Source organism: Diorhabda carinulata, chromosome 1, assembly GCF_026250575.1.
Source record: "Diorhabda carinulata isolate Delta chromosome 1, icDioCari1.1, whole genome shotgun sequence".
NCBI lineage: Eukaryota > Metazoa > Arthropoda > Insecta > Coleoptera > Chrysomelidae > Diorhabda > Diorhabda carinulata.
The window spans coordinates 15669979-15690220 of record NC_079460.1 but is presented as its reverse complement, the minus strand read 5'-3'; the positions used below and the strand labels follow the sequence as shown (position 1 = coordinate 15690220).

Below are 20242 nucleotides of genomic sequence, written 5' to 3'. Positions count from 1 at the left end.
CAATAGTACTAATTAAAGGGTAACTGACCGTTATAAAAAGTTATCTACCTGACTCAACATCAGTTAGTCATCGAACGTTAACCGATACACATCTCTGTTAATAACAAACAAGAATTCTACCTGAAAATGGACACAACAAATGATAAAGCAGCGCAAGCGGTCACCCTATTGCGACAAAGCCTCATTCAGCGAGAAGTGACCAGAGTGCTGAACATGAGTCAGTCACTGCTGTTCAAGTCCAACAAAAGCTCAGAGAAACGCGAGATGTAGCTTTGAGGGGCTGGAAAAAGACTTAAGGCAGCTAACCTTGAGCCAAAAATTTGCTAGAGAACTCGTTACTTGGACTGACGAATTAATAGAGCTCTGTTCTCTTCTCAGATGAAAGCAAAATGTATGGTAGCGATAGTGAAGACGAGTCTACAGAGGACTTGAGAAATATTCCCGCAGTGTTGCATAAAAGAAATGTGGCTTTTGGAGGAGGTTCCTGGATGGTTTTGGGCGGCATTTCGATGGAAGCAAAGGTTGGTTACATATAAGAAATTTTAGGGGATGACGTCGTTCCCTACGCCAGATTTATTTGCAAAAACTTCAACCTAATGTATATGGATTGGCCAGCGCGTAGCCCGGACTTCAATCTTATCGAGCATTTATGGGATCAACTCAAGAGAAAAGTGTGGGCTAGAAGCTGATATTAGGACCAGGGGAGGGAACACTGAATATTGACAAATTTATTTCTAGAAAATTATTGTTATGACGAATTTAAGCTTGTATTTTCTTTACTGTTAATTATAACCCTTTTTCATTGTTTCTTTCCTTTATCAAAAAAATAACTCAATAACAACATAGACCACTTATTATAACGCTACGACTAATGGCTTTGAGATGATAAAATCAGAACAAGAATGGAACCTATAGATTTTTTTCTAAAGACTATTGACCACGAGCATGCGACTCGAGTCGATTTATTTGCTCACAAGTGTAACTTCTGGGGGTGTTGAATACAACAAGCTACTTCTTATTGTAAACTATTTGAACACATTGTTTATAGCTACTGCTATAGTATCAAACGTGCGTTTCGGTAACCAAGTTATCATCTTCAAAGACCAAAATTAAACCTTGGAATTCAACTGAGAAAGGTACTTTATTAAACGTCGGAAACAATTCAAGTTGGAGAATTTGAAATAAACATTGATATATTGTGGTAGTTAAAGAGATCAGAGTAAAAATTCTAATACAAAATATTCGTTATAAAGGGTTAAGGACACCATTGTTTGTAAGCGGTTAACTAAAAAACAAAGAATTAGAATTTGTAGTTTAAACATCACGATAGCACTCTTCTTCAATTTAGCTTTTTCTTTCTCTAATCTACTTTAATTGAATGTCGATGAATTGATACAGTTATACCGGAACGCTCATTAATTTTAAATAAAATAGGGTTGGAATCTGGTATGCCATTTTTCCAGATCGTTTTCAAATAAATACTTCTCGATTTTTAAAAGAAAATCACATTCAAAAAGAATTTAATGAGGAGAGGAGTAGAAGTATTGCATTTTATTGTGGCACTTAATCAGAAAAATATTGGTACGAAAAAATAAGAACGACGAACTGAGATGTAAATTATAGCGAATTTAAATAAGCGGAGCACACGAGGCGAAGTCTGCAGTTCAGGAGCGGATTTGAAATATACAGTTTTAAGTTTATTACAAATTTTAATAGAAAGCTTATACAAAGTAAACATTTTCACAGGTTATTTCAGATATAGATAATCATAACAGAAAAAAAAATTTAGACTAGGGAAGGGGATAAAAAATATAGAATGCTAACAACATTAACGAGATAAAAACGCAGTAGTAATGTCATAATGTTTGTGACATTTGGATACAAATTAAAATGGAGAAATAATAGATAGAGAGACGAGAACTATGAAATTAGTATACCGCGGAGTTAACACAAAAATAGTCAGAGTAAATGAATCACTAAGGAGCTGAAAGATGTACAGGGTGTTTCTAAATTAATGCGTCAAAATTCAGGAGGTGATTACTCGTATGAAATTAAGATGGGTCTTTTCTATAAAAAAATTTCCTCAGTTCACCCCTTTCCAAGATATCACCCTTAAGGTGGTGACTAAAATGGAGTTTTTATTTTCTTTCAGTGAAGCTAGAAACTTGAAATTCAGTAATTTCCGTGCACTCATTAGGGTGAAATTAGCAGCCCTTACTTTATTTCATATCAAAACTTCTTTTCAAGTTGAAGTATTTTAAATAAATTGAGTGGAAAATAGTTAAGATGTAAAATGTGATACGATTGATAATAAATGCTGGAAATAACAACCTCTAGCCAAAATATATGAACGTAGCTTACGTATCATGGATTGCTGTACACGTTCAGAGATGTATAAAAAAAGGATTTTATATGAAATAAGGTAAGGGTTGTAATTTCACCCTGGTATACTTCTAAAGTAACAGGAATATTGAAAGAATACCAGCAGTTAGTCCTTTGCAAGTGCACGAAAATTAGAATTTCAAGTTTCTCGCTCTATTGAAATTTATGAAAAAAGAAAAAATTGAATTTTGGTTAGTACCTTTTAAGGATAATATCTTGGAAAAATTTGGGCTGAGGATATTTTGTTATAGAAAAGACTTTTGTCGTATGAATTTAGAAACACCCTGTATGTATAGTAGGCGCGCAAATAACATGTTTTGTGAGAGCGTAAAGATTGAGACGTTGGAACACAAGGAACGTTTAAAGAAAGAAAGAATATAGAATTCCAATTAGTAGAAAAACTTAAAAGTAGATGAAGGCAAAGATAGAAAAAAAAATCTTTGAAACAATGATAACTGTCACTAACAAGAAAAAGTATCAGGACAGAATGAAGAAGAATACTAGAGAGAGTTTTAGAGAGAAGATAATGAGAACCAGTTTTAAGTCGAAAAGGTTTTTTAGTTATACAATGTTACAATTCTTTCGAGCTCAACCTGAGAAATGTTGAATTTGGAGGTCTCTATGCAAATTTTTGTATCGAAAAAGTTTGCAGTATTATCAAATATTTGTGTTTGGAACATTCCAAGGTGTCTATAATGGTTTTTCTCCATACAAATGGATAGTTGCAGTTTAGAAGTCCAAATATTTGCAAATAAAGAATGTATTCTGAATAGATTGTTGCGAAGTTCTATTTATTAACCAATACATTTTTTCATTCTTTATCTTCATTTCCTGATAAAATGTTTTCACATTTGAATTTAATATCCAGACTTCAGTCCAGTTTTTTATTTGAAATAATACTTTTTTTAGATTAAGTGGTACATTTATTTTTTGGTAGCAAGGTTACTATGAAGTATTTTTTAGTTGTCTATCGTTATTTCATGGTCTCCGTTACTGATAAAACTCATATGTAATCAGCATATGTTGTTTTCTTTGAATTTCAGATGTGTATGGTGCTGGCCCAAGAATACTGCCTTGTGTGAGCACTGCGCGTAATGTTCGCTAATATAAGTATGGCTGCAACATTTCAGTAGATTCCAGAATAATATTTTGTTCAGCTTTATTAAGAGTTTATACTTATGTACTTATACTTGTTTGAAAACCGGAGATATGACGAACTTTTCTATTTCAGTTATCATCCGGTCGATATGATCAATGGAAGAATATTTATCACGATATTTTATCGATGTAGCTATTTTTATATCTCCTGAATGCTCTCCTGTTGATTTACCACACCGATAATACTAGCTCTCACACATCAGTTCAAACAAAAACGTTTTTGAACAGTCAAAATGTCGAATGGATGAGTCCTCCGCCGCACAGTCCTTGTTTGGAATCCAATGATTTTTTCTTATTTACGTAAATCAAAAATAAATTACGAGAACAACGTTTTTTTATACCTGAATAAGCGGTTGATGCGTTCAAATCACATGTTTTGGAGGTACCCCAATCGGAATGGAAAAAATGCTTCGAAAATTGGTTCATACCTATGCAAAAGTTTAATGATCTTAATAGAGAATATTTTGAAGAGCAGTTAAACCCTATCCAATTATAGATATTTGTATTTATTTGTCTACCTCAAAACTTAATTTGCAACTCTCGTAATTCTGACAATGATTCTTTGTATCAGAACAAGACTGTAATTTTTTTTCAGTTATGAAAATATGAAAATTGCTTTCTTATGTAAACATTCCTATTCCTTTGAATATAGTGTCCATTAGAAAAATTGATCTGTTTTTGATCACTTGCTTTGATGGAACAAATATAAATATAAAATACAATAAAAAGCTAGTAGAACGAGAGACAAAAAGAGATGGAAGATGAGAGCCGGGCAAACAACGTAATGCGGGTGGTTGCGGGTGGTTTTTTCAATTATAAACTCTATTTGGCTTAGCACAGATTGTTGTGTAATCAGTTTAGCTCGTTACGGGCCGCGAGCACTCGACAGTAAACTACATCGAGGAACAATCTAACTAAAGCAAACCTAAACCTTAACTGGAGTAGAATGATTGCATTTCTGAACCGACATTCCATTGTTACATCGTTACTCACAAATATTATTCATCTTGGAATTGTGTATTTCGTTTCTGGAATTGGAAAGCTCCACGCTCTCCCTTTTACTTAATATTCCATATTTATTTAAATTACTTTCGACGATGCTATTATTTAATTAAATTATTAAAATAACTTAGTAGTTGGTCTAAAAAATACTTATTGTTTTTATTTATCAGTAAATTTTTAATAATTGTTTAAAAGAAAGTATTTGTGTAATGTGGCTTATTCACTAAGGATATTTGGTAGAGTCGCAACTAACACTAGAATAGTAAGATATATAGTGTTTAGTTTACAACTTATTAGATCTGCGATTAAAATAAATATAAACCTTAATAAGCACGATCCCCACTTTTAAATGGGATCCTCTCTGATAATGTTTCAGGATAATTATGTTGAAGTCACAACAGTAATCATTTTATACATGTACCATGCGATTATCAAGGGTGAATTGTTTGTGTATATTTTCGATTGAGTTCCCCTTCATTATGTTGTGTTAGTGGACCGCTTACCCCTCACAATCTTAAAACTGTTGAAAATTATTATCCGCTTTTAACTATTGTGTTAATTCGAGGGTTGACTGGTAAGTTACGAACCTTCACCTGAAGATGTCAGATTTGAACAATATAAATTGGCAAATATATTTGCGCATGTGTTGAGGGATTATCACTAAAAATTCAGCAATTTTAGATGTTTAGTTTCTGTTTGACAATATTTGTTTTTGAGTGGTAATACGCCTAAGGTAATGAAGAGAAGTTAGACTCTGTCTACGGAAACCCCGCACCACCGTTTACGACCGTAAAATGTTGGGCAGCTCAAATTAAATGTGGCCATATAATTTTGATTGATAACGAATGATCGGAACGACCAAAAACTGCCACAATCGAAATAGGAAAAGTTCACCAAATGGTACCGAATGACCGTTGGATTAAGGTTAGAGAGATAAAGGCCATCGGCATATTGATAGAAAACATCTGCAATATACTAAAGTATTCGATCCCGGATATTTTCCTAATCTCGGGAATACAGGATTGCATAAAGTCAATTCCGAGATTTCCGAACAAACCAAGATGGCTGCCAAATGTCAAACGAGAACGCGTTTCATTTCATGCATTAGTTTTATACAGTTTCGAGTCCGGGATCCCAGGAACCCGGGACTCGAGATCCCGGGATGTAATCCTCTATTTTTTGCGTCTATTCATAACATCACCACCACACTCCTGAAACTGAAAACAATAGGGAAAAAAATAGGGAAAACTGTGGATTGCAAAAAGGGAAAGGCGATTTCATTGACCAGAGAAGGTGACCTTTTTCGAGGTTTGAAAATGAATCTAGACTTTGCCGAAAAATTTGTATATAGACTTAACAGGAGACGATGTTGGAAAATAAAAATTATTATAAAAACAAAATGTCTTGTTTCTTTGTTAGGTTGGAAAATTTCCAGGCAACCTTCGTATGTCCAGCGATGTAATACCATCTAAAGTATGTTTACCACACTTACTTTACCTTACAAAACATGATTCAAGAAAAAAATGTGAACTATTTAATAATATAGCGTTAATTAATTTACTTAATTTTTATATGAATCACAATGTTAGGTACAGTTTTTTAATGAAAGTTTAAAATTTCATAACAAGAAGCACAAAATATTTATAATTTCACCAAAAGGTGGCGTTACTAATTTGAAAGACGCGGTTAAGTCGCGTCACAGTCAAATGGTCCTGGTTGCCGATTAAAGTCCTATTGATACATGTGCAATTTGGCATTTTCATCATTTTATAATAATATTTCAAATTAAAATTGATTTTAAAAACTTCACAATTTTTCGCGAATAAAATAATTTGTATGAGCCTTTTATAAAAATATGGTTTCAAATGTAAAATACCTTCGACAACTCAATGGTTCGTGAACGTGTTTTAAACTCTTACAATTGGTAGATCGAATCTTATTAGGAACGTTAACAGAAAAGTGAGTTTAAAAAAATTCAAATCTTTACTCTAAAACTGTTTTTAGTCTTATACAGAAACTTTTTTAAAAATCACACTTTACTTAAAGTGCACATGATTCAAGTAGTAGATGCAGTTGGTGAAAAAATTGATAAATATAAAGTAAAAATCATTTAAAAATGGTTGTTATTTCTGGAAAAAAAAAGATGAACGTAGCAATACTAAGAAGTGTCTTACTAATTTTAACTTTATCACTGTGTACTTTAATATCCATAGCAATGATTCATTTTCACTCAAAGAAGATTTTCCAACTATTTATTAGGAAGTAATGACTAATTTTCTTCCAAATTTCTATATTTACATGTTTACAATATACTTTTTCAGCTTTCTTATTATCAGCATCTATTATTCAAATGATTGTTTAAAGATTTTTTATTTGATAAAATGGCAATAAAAATTAGTTGAAACTAATATTTTTCGAAAAACGAGAAGCAGGAAATAAAAAAAATAATAAAAAAAGTATATATCCTTGGCTTCAATGAATAAAATCTTATATTTAAAAATCATTTTATCACTTTTTTAGTAATCCTAAATGTTTTTTTTATTATTTTAATTATAATACTTAGAGAAGGATCTAGAAAGTTAACATCGTTAGTAAATATCACTCACCAAATATGTATTAGACCTTGAAACAATTCATTAGTTGACACCACACTATAATGCAATTGCATTTTCGACTTAGTGAATAAACTAACAATAATCGCACGTCGTCCATAATATTACGACGAAACTGAATTAAAAATATATAATTTCCTTTGTCTAAACCTATGAGTCAATTTAATATATACATACATCTGTTATAGTAGAGGGTATATACCGAATGTCCTTTCAACACTAAAAAAAATCCATTTTATCTAAGATCATAGTTTATACAAACTATGTACTTGTTTTTAAGGATTATACTTTACATTAAAATATTCAACGTAATAAATATGTTGAAGTTTCTAATAGCGTGCAAAAATAGAAATTAGGGCTATAACCCTAAAATACTGCGTTAGATGTACGCCATGATTGTTAGACGCATCATCACATTTGTGGCAGTAGTCAGGTATACCAAAGAAACTTACGAGGAAAACCACTGATAACGTACGTAACACCGGAGCTAAGAAAACGTGCTCAACTAAAGTCTTAGAGATCTCACAGGTGATAGATAGATTAGCCAGGATCTTAGATATCTCAGGATATATAAGGAAGGTACAGGTCATGAGATAATTAGAAAACAAAAAGCGTTTACCATGATGTTACGGATATAGAAGAATATTTGAACGGTACACAGATGGTTTGACAGAAGCTGGCGTTGGTACTAAACGCTCACTACTGTTAGGATCATGCGCATGATATTTGCAAAAAATAAATATTGACCTCTTACTTTTTATTTGGGAATTTTTCGAAACGAGTATGAAAACTTTTTGTAAGAAATAAATGTCTACTTATTCAATCTTTTCCCGTATCATATTATAATTTAATTTGATAAAAGTCAAAAATAACCCCTAATTTAAGACCTTTTGTGGCAGCAACTAAGTATAAATAAAATGAAAAGTGGGAAAAGATTAATCTTTCCTAAGCAGTATGTTTCTAGAATCCACAAATGCAGGAATTGTTCCTTGGGGATCTCATATAATAAAAGCAATCCTTCGAAGTGAAAAAAATATTGTTAAAGCCGTCAGTTAAAAAATGAAATCTAATTTACCAGATTTTTCTGTTTGAGTAGAACCAGAAAAAGTGCTAGAAAAAATCAATCATGCGAATAAAAGAAATATAGAAAGTAATTGAAAAATTAGATATGTTACATTTTGAAATAATGAAAAGAATGTTTTCTGAGATTTATAGTAAAAAAATAAATATAGTAAAGTTCAACATATCTAAACAAAATGACGTGCTTATGAGATACGTTGTATCTTATGAACCATATTTCCCTGTACTATAATCAAATGATATATTGGATAAGTCTGCTCTACTGATTGGTTCCGGTTGTTTACGGTTTCAAATAAAATGGTTTTTCTGATTTATTCAAATGGTTGTATGAGGACGTCTTGTGCTATAAAGGTAATGACAAAATCTTTTAATTTTCTTCAAAGAAGTTGTTAAAAATGTTGAAAAAGAAATTTATCTATACGTAATTCTTTTATATGAATTTTGTGAAAAGTGTTCAAGAAACCAATTAACTACATACCTAATCCCTAACATCAGATTCCTTATAGCACAGTGAAAATATAATGATTGACAAAGGTGAATACCCTTATCGCTTCAATTTTAATAATAATTTGTAGACATATTGAGTGCTTCCTACTTAATGAATGATTAGAATTTTATCTTCTTAAAACAACTTACCGGGTAAGCTATCTCTGATGTATGTGTTAAGATTTAAGAAAAATTTTTAGAGTTTGAATTTGAAATACAAATTTGAAGCCCCGTTTCAATAAACAATTTCCAATACTTTTTTGACTTGTATTAGTTTGGGCTGATAACTTCTTCTAACAACCTTGTGATTTTCAAAATGCAAAACTTATGGATGGATAATCCTTATAGACTTCTTAGATTATCCCATTTTTTTCTTTGTTTTTTAGCTGTAGTAAGATAAATTTGTAAAATCAATAACAGTTCGTGTTCCTTTCCATGATGAAATTCTTCTAAAAAGTAACCAGTGACGATAATCATGTTTCAAAATATATTAGAAGTAGCCAGTAATAGGATCTCAGGTTTTCAGATAATACCTTGTAGATGTATTACATTTAGACTCTTATAGTTTTTGTAACAATGAAAATCAATTAGACTTCCGAACCCACCTTACTGAAGTATATTTTTTCAAGAGTTGGATGCTGAAAGGCTATGGATGTTACATACATTTAGAAGTTCCTTCTATTACATGTTAAAATCCCGGATAATCTTCTTCGCGTCTCTGGGTAGTACAATAATAGCAATAATTGAAGCGCTAGGGTATTATTGCACATGAATACACTTTAGCTTACGTAATGGTATTTACAGTGATTGAAAACATGTTCATCGGCCGTTCCTCGGTTTAGGATACCATCGGGAAAATAATATTGGCTATTGGATATTAGTCTGTGGGAACCTTCCCAATTTTTATCAAATTATAAAGTAGAGCTTTTAAAAATAGCTACACATTTGTAATTTGGAAACAAATATGTTTCCAGCATAGTTCACATTTCAAATAATTTCGTGATAATTTGCAGAAAATGCATACGAATTTCATGACAAAAATTTTGAAATCACTTGGTATATAACAAGAAAAAATATATATTCTTAATTGTATATCCTATATGACTCAATTTAAATATGTTGTAACTTGTTAACACTCTAGTTTCTAATAAAATTATATGAAGAGTACAATTGTATTAGAAACAGAAAGTTTGAAGCAACCGTGACTATAAGGAAAATTTGTGAAATTAGGGGAATACACAGTTAGTGAGCGAAGGGTACAGCATTGGTTCAATTGTTTTAATAGTGAAAATTTGGAGCTTGAAGATCGAAAATCAGTGGTTAGACAAATGACAATTACCAGAACCCATAGCAAAGAGACTAGAGCAGAAAACCTTATGTCTGTGTGTGTCTGGTGGAGGTTTAGTGAACTTCAAAATCATTTTAGATGGTCGAGTTTTCAATGTCGAGATATATAGGGGACAGCTGACGCGAATATCTGAGGTTTTATCGGAGAAATGTCAAGCATTTCCTCCGGACTTGCACCGTCATATCACTGTTTAATCAAATCCATTGCAAAATTCTTGCGTGAGAATAAGTTGAATCCAAAGGAGATATTGAAAATGCTATACGACATTGCATCTTTCAAAAACTCACAGCAATACCATATTTTTGTTTAACTGTTGGTTTTTCATATACCTGAAGATAATGTGTAAAATTTGTTATAAGACATGACATTTAACAATTAAAAGTGTTTGTAATTGATAAGGAATGAAAAATTTGGTATTTGTTAGTGATGTACAACTTTACACACATTAAAAGGATCCATGAAAATGACAGCGTTACCACTTTATATCATATTCTATACATATATAATTTGGCTTTCTCATCGTTGTTTTTTTCCTATTGTAATTTAATTTTTCAAGAGCATATTTCTCCTGCTATAACTTTGTCATGATATTTTGTGCATCATCTTCAAATCATCTTCGCTATACTTCTTATCATATCTCTAGCATATTCACATAAAATGCTAAAGTTTTTTTAAGTCATTCCGAAGTTATCTATCTAAAGAAGTCACCGATTGATTTATAAAGAACAAAAGAAAGCGTTTAAGTCAATACCATAATTCAAACATGATCGGTGGTGTAACTCTGCAATACCAGATTTCAGGATTTAAGCCTACGAAGATATAATTTTCTGATCCTAATGCTTTTCCTGAATACTTTTTTAGCATTTTCATGTATCGGTTGGAAATACCAAATACTTCTTTTGTGGTTTCACAAGAAGAAACGCCAACAAAGCGTCTTCTTCTTCATCGGAATGTGAAGAAGAGTTAATGTCACGAGTCTCATTAACATACGAAGAAGAAATGTGTTGCAGTGTTTTGTCTACTTGCATGATTGTCAGGTTTACTATAAATAAAAAAACTTAGTTCACGTTTGGGTTAATATAATTACAAAGAAAATTAAAAAAAATAAGGGTTAATTAAACCTTTGTTTCCTCGTGCCAATTTTGAATGCATTAAATAAAATCTAAATAACTATAATCACAATAACATTTACAAGAGCCATGTCTATTAACTATAAGGATATATTAGATATTCAATTGATGTCATTAGTTACAAATTGTTGTGAATGGTTGAAACTATTTTAAAATAATTAGCATAAATAAGTAGTTAGTTTTCTATATTTATCGTTTGAAATATTACATTGTTACAAAATTGTTGTTATGTAGAGGCATTTTACTAAATAATAATTGGTGGTAGTTGTTGAGTTGAGTTATTAATATTGAGAAGATGAGATATCGAATAAAAGTGATTCAGACTTTTTGATTATTCTGAACTAAAACCAGAAATACAAGTACTTACAAGTTTTTTCTAATGCGATTCTAGAGTCTATTTGGTTGTTCAAATAACCTTTTTTTGGTACAAACATCAACAAGAAATTGACTATATTATATTTCAGTTTAAATATATTCAAATATTTCTATTAAAAGAAAATAAAATACGTGTTGATTTACTGGTTTAATTACTCATAAGTGTGTGCCATAGACACAAAAGTCAATAGGGTTAAGACTTGGAACTTGGAGCGAGTAATTATATGAAATATTTCTACTAAAGAAAATTAAGGTTTAAATATTGATTTATCGATTTAATTACTCATAAATGTAATCCATAGAAACAAAAGGCAATAGGGTTAAAGCTTGGAACTTAGAGCGACAAATCAATAAACATCAACACGCTTGCTTCATAGTCCATTGTCTAGGGTACTGCTTAAAAAGATGTTATCTACATAACATTTTTGATATAATTATTTTAAGGGTCATTATGTAATAACCACATATTTAACTTGATTTCGAGGTTTTTTGAATTAATTTTTATACAAAAAATTTTGATGATGAAAAAGCAACTACACGGATTGAAAACAAATCGCAACAAATTGTTATTTTCACTAAAGTAGTTTAAGCTCACTGACTATTTACTGTGTATATGTATTCTATTAAAAATGTTTTAGCGTTCTGTTTTTCCATCAATATAAAAATAGAAGAATATTAGTTTCGGTATTGCTTATATATGATGAGACAAATCTGTTTTATACGGGTATTAACACTAGTCCCGACATTTGTAATAAAAAAATCACATCATACAGCTCAAGAAATAACAACCATTTATTCACTGTATCCACTGAATATGTATCAAAACTAAAGAATAGCAATAAATCCAACAAACAGAGTTTTAAAAAAATCATTAATTTGTGGCATAAGTATTCATCCAATCCAATCCATTCAGTGTCCTATCATAAAAAGATCTATCATAAACTGTGTGTGGGGCCATTGTTTATGAATTTCTGCGGATGTCTGTGCCTCTCCCACTGGAGTTATGTATATCTGTTTTTTCTACTTCTCACGGCTTAAGATGTTTTGCGGATAAAGGATTTCCACTGCAGTTTTGGATTGCTCTCAATAGAATTGTGGCTTCAAGCTTATATGGCTTATGTAAGTGCCACCTGTTGTAATAAAGAAACCTCCTATCACTAAGAATGGGGGACGTTGTGATATTGATTGCTTGGAAAGTCTCTTTGCAATCCTTTTGCTCGTCCTCACTTTAGTGTCAACAGAGCTAGAGTATCCTTCGGGCATCGCTGGCTTTGAAGCCTCTTCCACTATGTTGACTCCCTAGAACTTTCCTCTGTGTGTTAATTAGGTTTTGACGGTCAGCTGTCCCGTCTGAATTGCGCAGGCCCTTTGATTAAAAATACTAAAGTTTTATCCTGCCCTCTACGTGCTGCAATATTTGTTTCGGCAGATTGTGGAATGTGTTTCACGTATAAATAGGCCAAGCAACGGCAATGACCGTTTTTCTTCGCGCGCCGCGAAATAGTCGAAGAGTGCCGCGAGCAGCGCGCAGCTATTACTATATATGCGCTGCTCTCCTCCGCCGCTGCTCCCCCCACTCTTCGACTATTTCGCGGCGCGCGAAGAAAAACGGTCATCTTTGACGTCGGATTTGAAACAGTTTTTCTTTTTTTTTCGAAAAATCAGAATATACATTGTGTAGCTGAGGTCGCATTCTTTCGAAATCCGTTTTCAAAATTGAATTTAAACGATCCGTGTGTCACTAGGAGACTCGGGAAAATTTCGCGTTAATTTGTTTAAACAACCGTTACGGCAAAACTAATAATCGCACAGTTACAGGACATGCATAAAGCGCATATGTTCTTCTATCATTCTGCGAAGTTTCGGCTCTCCACGTCAAAAATTGACGGAGATATGAATTTTAAAAAAAAAGAGAGAATTTTCCAGTTTTTCCGGGTTTTCTCAGCTTCTAATCAAGCTACGAAGTCGCGCGACAGCTCATTTTCTTCGTTATCCAATTCTCTACAACTTTCGTATTACAACCATAACGATTCCTACAAATCTTTCGGATTTATAAATAAAAAACCAAAAAAAGTCCGAAAATTTACAGTTTTTTGTTAATAACAAACAAACGCGCGATTTTCTCGAGTTTAAAAGTATACTGTTTTGATGGGGGCAACTTACTCTATCGATTGGCACCACTCGCTACCTGTTAAGATTTGTGTCACGAAAAAATCCCCGTTGCTTGGCCTAAAAGGATTGGACTTTTCTGCAGCCATATCATTGGAGACATGTATCATTGTTTTTCTCTTTCTCACAGCGTTTTGCGAGTAAAGGATTTCCACTACAGTTTCGGATCCTTTCGACGGAAGAGCGGATTCAAGCTTATCTGGCTTATCTTTTTTAAATAAGAAAAAAAACTTGGTTGAAGATGCTAGAAGGTCAAATTCTAATGTTGATTTCTAGTTCTTTTTAATGAATTAAGAAAATCACACCAGAAACACTTGAATTAGTAAAACTATACTATCAAAATAATTAACGTGCTAGTATTCTTGTTATTCAAAACCACGTCGTTGAAGAAACTATATGAAACAAAAAAATATTATCGCCAGCGTCCAGGAATGACCCTGTTCATAATGATGTCTGGTATATCAAGAAATAGTGTGTAGCGTAGTGTATAAAAAACATAAATTACATCTGGACAAGATGATAATGGTTCCTGAATTGCATGAAGATGATCCAGGTCGATGTTAACAATTTTGCAAAAATTTCACTCAACTTGGAATTACGACACAAGTTTTTCCGCTGAAAATACATTTATGATGAACAGTGAAATCAAGCCTACCATAACACAATTAATATTTGTTACTATGTTTTATAGCATAGTGCTTGACATTTGCTAAGAATCATGAGCATTGATAAAAATTTCTCACGTTTCTTTTTTTTTATAGTTCTAAACAGAGCAAATTTTTCAATGAAAACTAGCACATAAACCAACTTTATGGAAATCGTGAATCGAAACTGATGCAATAAGAAAACATAACAACAGAGTTACCCGAAGTGTTAAATTCAAGCAAAAAAATACAGAAAGACAAATTTCGTTTATTATGTACTAACAACAAAGCCAATATAAAATGATCTATAGTGTTCCCCTTTCTTGCTGTGATACTGGAGATCCCAGTGTTTACAGCTGATCTATTATTACTACTCCTTTTCGAAAGTTCAGAATGTAGGATGGCTGTGGCTGTCAGAGATCTTCGTCTTTTATATTATTTGCTCCCAGGTGTAGTGCTTTAGAGATAAGTAGTGTCACACACTTCGGGAAAAGGTGGGTAGAGGTTTTTTCCTTTGCTACGTCTAGTGTCTTCAGGGGTACGCGACAGTGCCCCAACAGGACTCCTGTTAGTATTAGTAGGTTATTCTTACTCAGGCCAATACGTTCAGCAGATCTTCTCTGGTTATAGTTTTCCAGGAGAGTCTATTATTCTGTAGCTGACGCTACAGAGGGGTTTAAACCCTATAAAGGATTTGTTTGCTCCTACTTTAGCGAGTCTGTCAGCTATTTCATTTTCCTCCATTCCGGTGTGTCCCGGAATCCATTGCAGGGTGACTTTACTTTTCTTGCTTCACTTATTTAATTTGTCTAGACCTTTCTAAACTAGTTTGTAGTTTATGATATTTGAGCTTAGAGCTTTAATGGCTGCTTGACTATCGGACAGAATTGATGATTTCCTGTTTACGATAAATCCTATCAAATTGAACTAGACACAGTAAATACAGGATTCTCGGCTTGAAAAATGTTTGGTGTGTTGCTCAGGCTTTGAGTGTTTGATTCTAGGCCTGAAACTTCTATTTCAGTTCTGTCTGCCGTTCTAGAGCTATCCGTGTACTATTTGATGGCATATCCGTTCATTTCTCGTATGATGTTTTTATCCTACCAGCTTCTACAGCTCAATATTGAGGTAATTTTTTTGCAAACCTGAACTTTTTTTGGTACTTCGTCCTGAGGCATTACCCAGGGGTCTGGTCATTTTTCAAGAACGGTTTTACCTTGTTAATTTAATCCCTGAACATTGTTCGTTCCTTTTTTTCGCCATGCTTTCCAATACTATATGAAGAGGTGGGAGAAAGACTATATACACCCTAGATATGAGATTACTATGATTGTTTGATATCTTGTAATTTATTTTTTTTTGTATATATTTTCGTATTATGTACATATGTACTATGTATAGTTTATATTTTAATTTGTATCAATGTCTTTTATGCCTGTACTAATTGAATGCACCCTGTACTTTTTCGCATAGTATATCTGAGATAATACTAATTTGGAATTCTTCCTCTTTTAACGGAGAATGAGACTTTTTTGTAATCAACACTATCGCCACTCGAGAAGATTGTAAGATTAAAATATAGAAATCCTTAAAAAACAGTATTTATGTTTTACATTTTTGAAGGAAAGCGTCGAGATGTATCTAAAGCTCTATTGGTCAATTATCAAGGGTTGGAAACATTTCTCTACTGTCAATGCTGTTCCAAATTTTCTATTGGATAAAACAGAGGGTTGAAGTGTAAACACAGCCCCTAGTCAGTGTTCAAGGCGGAGCTTTCAAAGTGTGATTTCCCTTGTAACAAAAACTCTCATTTCCTGTCTAAGGGTTGTCTCGTTAACAACTTATGGCAATTTGAAGTTTTTTTCTTGTGTTAGTACATGTGAGCTTTGACAATTTTTGGGATTTACGTTCGGATTGTGACGAAACAGTGACAGTAAGTGATATTCAATTTTTATATTTGTTAGATAATTTAAGTCAGAAGTTGAATTATTATTCCATGCACAGGATTCATCGACAGTGATGAAGTCCCTGTACGTGATGATCAAACTAGTTTTTCTTTTAAATATACACTGCCGGTCAAAAGTTTAAGACTACATTAACACAACATAATTATCTATCAATTGTAATGAAATAAAAAAATAAAATAAATAAAAAAAATGTATAACTGCATATTCTATTGTTAATATCGAATATCTAAAGAAGTCAATCTTTTATTTACTTCCAAGTTATTGTTACTGAACACATTGTTCACACTATCACCACACCAACTCTCACAATTGCCTTATCTGACACGCGTTTCAATAACCTAGTTCAGTCTTCAGTCTTTGAAGATGATAACTTGGTTATCGAAACGCGCGTCAACAGAAAAAGTAATGTAATCGTACTCTTCATAGAATTAGAGACTAGTATTAATAAGCTACGATAGATATCATAAAACTCTGCTTATATCTGTCACCTTATTTATTTAATTAATTTTCGTAATCACATCTCTTAATTTTAACAGGATTCAAACTCGGCTTTTCTATGAGCCGTTTTAGGATAAGTGGAATGAAACATAATCTCGAATGAAAGGACTAACACGTACTCTTATTTTTTAATAAATAAGGCTTGTACTAAGTCGGCAAGTTTGCTTTCTGAATATATAGATACCATATGAACCTGAAGTTTGAAATAAATTCAATAGTTTTATTATGTTTGAAGAATTATGTCCAGTCGCGAAAAATGATAATATATACAGGTTGTCCTAACATGATTCGACAGGATTGTTGATTATGGAGCGAATACGAAATACTTGAATACGAAAAGGCTATTCTTAACGCCTAGAAAACGTGGATATTTGGTAGGGATTGTAGGAAATCGAGATATACGACCAAGATCGCGCGCCTTGCCATTTCGCAAAACCTATTCGTTATTAGTTTGATGTTATATTTCCATACAAATTGATAGGTAGAAGGGGATCTATTGAATGACCACCGGATCCATGGATCTCAATCCTCTAGACTTTTATGGGGGTATTTGAACAGCAAAATTTACATCAAATCGATAAATTTAGAAGGACTGAAAGTTCGAACAAGAAACGAGTACATAAATCTCGCTCATTACAAGTCATTAGAAATGTTACAAATTTCGGGTATTTCGAAATAGTCAAAGGACAGGCAACACTATGAACTTTTGATTTGTTGAAATAATTAAATTCTATTATTTGGTTACTTAAAAAGCAATCAAAATAATTTAAAAAATTAAGTTTTTTTCTGTAAACTTCTTAATGCTTCTTCTTCGTGAATAAATTTATCAATGATAAGGTCTCTTGAGAATAATGTATTTTCTAACTTATATAGAAAATATTTTCGAAATTTCAGTTCGGTCTTGATCAAAATATACTTTAATAGTAACAACCTGTCAATTGATAATAAAACAAAGTCCTTTAACGATACGATTTTGTATTCTTAAATATCACTGCCCAAATTCCAATTTGCGAGGGAGACCCACCCTCAATTCAAATTATACAAAGTTATAATATAAAATTAAATGAGTTTTACTTCAATTGCCCGAGTCATTTTCATCATTAATATATTTTATGTATATAAATCATTTCTAAAAACTTTCTTCTTCTATTTGACTTTGTTTCAAATATATGAATTTTTATAATTGATTATAATGTATGTTTTCTGTTATTCTATGGTTTATCATTGCAGTTTTTTTCTGAATTGATAACATCCCAATTTATTTTCTATATATTAAGGTGTCTGTGTGTTATGTTTAGGATCTATCTTATTTTTTATTAGTTATAATATTTGTTTATCTCTCTTTTGAAAGTTATTTATCATTTTTTTGGGATGATTATTCTCTCTTAATGCAGTTGCAATTGTATTATGTAAATTGTAATAGTATTATGTACACATATATGAATAATTCAAACTGTTGATTGTTTGTTCTTCGTATATTAAAACTTAATTATCATATAATTAATTGACATGAATCACATACGTTATGTCATAAAAGTGGGTATCTTCCACTTTATCACAGAAATATGGAAAAAAGAGTTTATGATTATATATAAAATTTAAGCAGGTTAGTCTTCTAGAGATTCTTCTAGAGAGAACATTGTAGAAAAAGATTAGGGTTAGAGCTTTTAAAAAGGTAAAAATTGAAAGAAAATCTTAGCAGGATAAAGCCCATTGGAAAATAGAGTATATCATAAATGGAAGGAAAAGTAATTTACGGACAACTTGAGGTTGGGAAATAGAAAGGGGAAACAACTTCCAAATTTATGTGAAAATTTCAAATAATAAAGTTTTTGATTTTTATCTCGAAATTCGATTCCCTTTTTTTCGTCAAAACAAACTGTAATTTTTTTTAATTTAAAAAATTCATTTTTTTACCTTACTAGGACTTATTATAGAAAAAGCACATAAATTCTCATGTCAAAATATGGCTTTTTTTTAAAAAGTCGGTGGGCTTTTTTTCATTGAAATCTTCATTTTTTGTTGGTGTAAACGATATACATTACTGAGTTAAATTATTTCAAAAAAGCAAAAAAAAAACTCAAACCCGAAAAATATTTTTAATTATGTCCAATTTGTAGCTATTTCTTAAAATTATACAGTAATTATTAAATTTCAATAAATAAACTTGTATATAATGAATTTTTTAGTATTGTTTTCATTTTTTGAGTATGATACGATTTGACACTGACAATTTGCGTATTTATATTAATCAATCACCTACATCATGAATATTCAAATAAAAATAAAATCAAAATATAAATCTGTTTTAACAAGAAAAATTAATTTTTCCTTAGTTTTTACATCTGAAAAATATGTAGCAGCCATCAATCGATTTATTTGTAGTTGTACTAAAATTTACAAAATGAACCTATAAATTTTACTTAAATGATTTTTGTTCTTATGAATGTGAACCATTTCTAAAAACTCTCTTTTCCGTGTATTATATTCCGTTCCAAAAATTTTTGAATCTTTATCATTGCATTTATGCTTTTTATTAATTATTAAGAAAACTAATTTTGAAACAGAAGAGACCTAAAATTAAGACGATTAAGACGAAAACATAAACATATATAGAAGGTCTATGGAAAAAGAAATATTAATTTGAAACATCAAAAAGTAGAGATTTCACCGCACAAATAAAAATATTTTGACGTGATAATTTTCGATCAAAAATTAGTGTGCTTTTCCGATTTATCAGGTCAAAATAAAGTGAAAATATTTCAAATAAAAAAAAAACAAAGTGTGTTTAGAACAAGTTTTCACCAAGAAGAGTGTGCATACAAAAGTTTTTTTCATAGGATTTCTAGTCTATCTAGATAAACCCTTAAAAACTTTCCCCCTTTCTTCCATTTTCGTTATATTCCCGTCTTTACCCAATCGGTTTCATCCTACTAATATTTTTTTTATTTCAAAAACTGTTGACCCTGGTCAAAAATCCACCTTCCGAAGTATTCATATCAAATATATTTTCAATAACTTGAATAAAAGTATTTTGATTATTTCTCAATAATAACAAATAACAAATAATAATAACAAACAATCATCATAATTGGTGTACCTACGAACAGTTTAAAAAAAATTTAATTCTGATCTAAATTAAATAGGTATTGAAAAATTAGTCAAATGAAATAATTAATATTTACCTTTTGAAATACATATTATGAAAATCCCGAAACTTTCTGCTAAAATTGTTATTAAAATGTAGAGAATAATCACACACACCATTATCCGGCATAAAAAACAGCTGACACGATTAATACCAAACCTGAACAAGGTACTTTCATTAACGATGACTCGAAATTAGCTGCTTGTTTGTTGCACAAATAATACTTGAAGTAGTCTGTTTTTT

The 20242-nt window shown here is 31.5% G+C and overlaps 1 long non-coding RNA gene across 1 annotated transcript in view; it reads right to left on the bottom strand.

Moving 5' to 3' along the window:
* LOC130902398 (uncharacterized) overlaps positions 1-20199 on the bottom strand; it is a 124153-nt gene extending 103954 nt beyond the window's left edge. Inside the window, exon 1 of the long non-coding RNA XR_009060389.1 lies at positions 20037-20199. This is a non-coding gene — a long non-coding RNA (uncharacterized LOC130902398). The remainder of the gene's footprint in view (positions 1-20036) is intronic.
* Between the last annotated feature and the right edge of the window lie 43 nt (positions 20200-20242).